General features: G+C 41.0%; 1 non-coding gene across 1 annotated transcript; it reads left to right on the top strand.

The window, feature by feature from the left end:
- The first annotated feature begins 3,865 nt into the window (after positions 1-3,865).
- On the top strand, positions 3,866-3,973 carry LOC148545832 (small nucleolar RNA R71). Its single transcript, XR_015902053.1, has one exon. It is a non-coding gene; the product is annotated as a small nucleolar RNA R71 (small nucleolar RNA).
- Positions 3,974-5,135: the final 1,162 nt, after the last annotated feature.

Here is a 5,135-nt window from a genome sequence, read left to right as displayed (position 1 = left end):
AAAGGTGATGGATTTATTTTCATAGCTTTAAGGCATAGACACTTAGACACTAATGATCATGTAATAAAGACACAAACATAGATAAACATAGAGCACAATTTTTGAAAAACAGAAAATAAAGAACAAGGAAATTAAAGAACGGGTCCACCTTGGTGATGGCGGCTTGTTCTTCCTCTTGAAGATCTTATGGAGTGCTTGAGCTCCTCAATGTCTCTTCCTTGCCTTTGTTGCTCCTCTCTCATGGTTCTTTGATCTTCTCTAATTTCATGGAGGAGGATGGAATGCTCTTGGTGCTCCACCCTTAGTTGTCCCATGTTGGAACTTAATTCTCCTAAGGAGGTGTTGATTTGCTCCCAATAGTTTTGTGGAGGAAGATGCATCCCTTGAGGCATCTCAGAGATTTTATGATGAGGAATTTCCTCACGCTCTTGATGAAGTTCTTTTGTTTTCTCCATCCTTTTCTTAGTGATGGGCTTGTCCTCATCAATGAGGATGTCTTCCTCTATGTCAATTCCAGCCGAATTGCAGAGGTGACAAATGAGATAAGGGAAGGCTAACATTGCCATAGTGGAGGACATGTCCGCCACCTTGTAGAGTTCTTGGGATATAACCTCATGAACTTCCACTTCCTCTCCAATCATGATGCTATGTATCATGATAGCCCAGTCTATAGTAGCTTCGGACCGGTTGCTAGTGGGAATGATTGAGCGTTGGATGAACTCCAACCATCCCCTAGCCACGGGCTTGAGGTCATTCCTTCTTAGTTGAATCGGCTTCCCTCTTGAATCTCTCTTCCATTGAGCGCCCTCTTCACATATGTCCATAAGGACTTGGTCCAACCTTTGATCAAAGTTGACCCTTCTAGTGTAGGGGTGTGCATCTCCTTGCATCATAGGCAAGTTGAATGCCAACCTTACATTTTCCGGACTAAAATCCAAGTATTTCCCTCGGACCATTGTAAGCCAATTCTTAGGGTCCGGGTTCACACTTTGGTCATGGTTCTTGGTGATCCATGCATTGGCATAGAACTCTTGAACCATTAAGATTCCGACTTGTTGAATGGGGTTGGTGAGAAATTCCCAACCTCTTCTTCGGATCTCATGTCGGATCTCCGGATACTCATTCTTTTTGAGTTTGAAAGGGACCTCGGGGATCACTTTCTTCTTGGCCACAACTTCATAGAAGTGGTCTTGATGCACCCATGAGAGAAATCTCTCCATCTCCCATGACTCGGAGGTGGAAGCTTTTGCCTTCCCTTTTCTCTTTCTAGAGGTTTCTCCGGCCTTTGGTGCCATAAATGGTTATGGAAAAACAAAAAGCTTTAGCTTTTACCACACCAAACTTAGAAGGTTGCTCGTCTTCGAGCAAAAGAAGAAAGAAGAGAGTAGAAGAAGAAGAAATAGAGGAGATGGAGTGGGCTTTGTGTTTCGGCCAAGGGGGAGAAGTGGTGTTTAGGTTGTGTGAAAATGAAGGAGTGAAGATGGGTTTATATAGGGGTGAGAGGGGTGTGTATGGTTCGGCTATAGAGGGTGAGTTTGGGAGGGAAAGTGGTTTGAATTTGAATGGTAAGGTAGGTGGGGTTTTATGAAGGATGGATGTGAGTGGTGAAGAGAATGGTGGGATTTGATAGGTGAGGGGTTTTTGGGGAAGAGGTATTGAGGTGATTGGTGAATGGATGAAGCAGAGAGAGAGTGGTGGGGTAAGTGGAGATCCTGTGGGGTCCACAGATCCTGAGGTGTCAAGGATATCTCATCCCTGCACCAAGTGGCGTGCAAAATGCCCCTTTCTGCCAATCCTGGCGTTAAACGCCAGGCTGCTGCCCATTTCTGGCGTTTAACACCAGCTTCTTGCCCATTCCTGGCGTTAAACGCCAGTCTGGTGCCCTTTTCTGGCGTTAAACGCCCAGAATGGTGCTAGACTGGGCGTTTAACGCTCATTCTGCTACCTTTACTGGCGTTTAAACGCCAGTAACTGTCTCCTCCAGGGTGCTCTATTTTTCATTCTATTTTTCACTTTGTTTTTTATTTTTCAATTGTTTTTCTGACTTCACAGGATCATCAACCTACAGAAAACATAAAATAACAATAGAAATTTAAAGTAAAAATTGGGTTGCCTCCCAACAAGCGCTTCTTTAATGTCAATAGCTTGACAGTGGCTCTCATGGAGCCTCACAGATGTTCAGAGCAATGTTGGAACCTCCCAACACCAAACTTAGAGTTTGAATGTTGGGGTTCAACACCAAACTTAAAGTTTGGTTGTGGCCTCCCAACACCAAACTTAGAGTTTGACTGTGGGGGCTCTGTTTGGCTCTGTATTGAAAGAAGCTCTTCGTGCTTCTTCTCCATGGTGACAGAGGGATATCCTTGAGTTTTAAACACAATGGAGTCTCCATTCACTTGAATGATCAATTCTCCTCTATCAACATCAATCACAGCTTTTGCTGTGGCTAGGAAGGGTCTGCCCAGGATGATAGATTCATCCTTACACTTCCCGGTCTCTAGGACTATGAAATCAGCAGGGATGTAATGGTCTTCAACCTTTATCAAGACATCCTCTACAAGTCCATAATCCTATTTCTTTGAATTGTCTGCCATCTCTAGTGAGATTCTTGTAGCTTATACCTCAATGATCCCTAGCTTCTCCATTACAGAGAGAGGCATAAGGTTTATGCTTGACCCTAGGTCACACAGAGCCTTCTCAAAGGTCATGGTGCCTATGGTACAAGGGATTGAGAACTTTCCAGGGTCCTGTCTCTTTTGAGGTAATCTCTGCCTAGTCAAGTCATCCAGTTCTTGGATGAGCAATGGAGGTTCATTCTCCCAAGTCTCATTACCAAATAACTTGGCATTTAGCTTCATGATTGCTCCAAGGTACTTAGTAACTTGCTCTTCAGTGACATCTTCATCCTCTTCAGAGGAAGAATACTCATCAGAGCTCATGAATGGCAGAAGTAGATTTAATGAATCTCTATGGTCTCAGTGTGAGCCTCAGATTCCCATGGTTCCTCATCAGGGAACTCCATAGAGGTCAGTGGGCGTCCATTGAGGTCTTCCTCAGTGGGAATCACTGCCTCTTCCTCCTCTACATGTTCGGCCATGTGAGATATGGTTATGGCCTTGCACTCTCTTTTTGGATTCTCTTCTGTATTGCTTGGGAGAGTGCTAGGAGGGAGTTCAGTAATTTTCTTACTCAGCTGACCCAATTGTGCCTCCAAATTTCTAATGGAGGACCTTGTTTCAGTTATGAAACTTTGAGTGATTTTGATTAGATCAGAGACAATGGTTGCTAAGTCAGACGGGTTCTGCTTAGAATTCTCTATCTGCTGCTGAGAAGATGATGGAAAAGGCTTACTATTGCTAAACCTGTTTCTTCCACCATTATTGTTGTTGAAACCTTGTTGAGGTCTCTGTTGATCCTTCCATGAGAGATTTGGATGATTTCTCCATGAAGGATTATAGGTGTTTACATAGGATTCTCCCATGTAATTTACCTCTTCCAATGCTGGGTTCTCAAGATCATAAGCTTCTTCTTCAGAGGAAGCTTCCTTAGTACTGCTTGTTGCTGCTTGCATTCCAGACAGACTCTGAGAAATCATATTGACTTGTTGGGTCAATATTTTATTCTGAGCCAATATGGCATTCAGAGTATCAATCTTAAGAACTCCTTTCTTCTGAGTTGACCCATTATCCACAAGATTCCTTTCAGAAGTGTACATGAATTGGTTATTTGCAACCATTTCAATGAGTTCTTGAGCTTCTGCAGGCATCTTCTTCAGATGAAGAGATCCTCCAGCAGAGTTATCCAATGACATCTTGGATAGTTCAGACAGACCATCATAGAAAATACCTATGATGCTCCATTCTGAAAGCATGTCAGAAGGGCACCTTCTGATCAATTGCTTGTATCTCTCCCAAGCTTCATAGAGGGACTCACCATCCTTCTGTCTAAAGGTTTGGACTTCCACTCTAAGCTTACTCAATTTTTGAGGTGGAAAGAACTTTGCCAAGAAGGCATTGACTAGCTTTTCCCAAGAGTTCAAGCTTTCCTTAGGTTGTGAATCCAACCATATTCTAGCTCTGTCTCTTACAGCAAAAGGAAAGAGCATAAGTCTGTAGACTTCAGGGTCAACCCCATTGGTCTTAACAGTGTCACAGATTTGCAAGAATTCAGCTAAGAACTGATGAGGATCTTCCAATGGAAGTCCATGAAACATATAATTCTGTTGCATTAGAGAAACTAATTGAGGCTTAAGCTCAAAGTTGTTTGCTCCAATGGCAGGGATTGAGATGCTTCTCCCATAGAAATCAGGAGTAGGTGCAGTAAAGTCACCAAGCACCTTCCTTGCATTGTTGGCATTGTTGTTGTTTTCGACTGCCATGGTTTCTTCTTCTTTGAAGAGTTCTGTTAGGCCCTCTAAAAAAAATTGTTCTTTAGCTTCTCTTAGCTTTCTCTTCAAGGTCCTTTCAGGTTCAGGATCAGCTTGAACAAGTATGCCTTTATCTTTGTTCCTGCTCATATGAAAGAGAAGAGAACAAGAAAGTAGGGAATCCTCTATGTCACAGTATAGAGATTCCTTGAAGTGTCAGAGGAAAAGAAGAATAGAAGGAGGAGGTGGAGAAGAGGGAATTCGAACTTATCAAGAGGGACAGAGTTCGAATTGCACCTTGATGAGGAGTCTTGGTCCTTTTAAATAGAAGGATATAAAAAGAGGGGAAGAATTTTTGAAAATAATTAAAAGATTTTAAAAAGAAATTTGAAAATTTGATTGAGATTTTCGAAAACTAAGATTGGGAAAGAAATAAAGTGATTTTTGAAAAAGATTTTGAAATTAGAATAAGATATGATTGAAAAAATTAATTTTGAAAAAGATGTGATTGAAAAGATATGTTTGAAAAGATATGATTGAAAATTAATTTAGAAAAAGAAAATTTTTAAAATTAAAGTTGATTACTTGACTATCAAGAAATTAAAAGATATGATTTTAAAATTTAAAGTTTGATCCTTTCTTAATAGGCAAGTAACAACTTGAAAGTTTTGAAGTAAATCTTTAATTGAAGCAAGGATTTTTGAAAATGGTAAAAATAAATATAAAATGGAAAGAAATTGATTTTGAAAGAGATATGATTTGAAAAAGA

The sequence above is a fragment of the Arachis ipaensis genome, chromosome B9 (genome assembly GCF_059453495.1).
Source record: "Arachis ipaensis isolate K30076 ecotype BB chromosome B9, ASM5945349v1, whole genome shotgun sequence".
In the NCBI taxonomy this organism is placed as follows: Eukaryota; Viridiplantae; Streptophyta; class Magnoliopsida; order Fabales; family Fabaceae; genus Arachis; species Arachis ipaensis.
The sequence above is the reverse complement of the archived record's forward strand: the minus strand, read 5'-3'. Positions and strand labels throughout refer to the sequence as shown.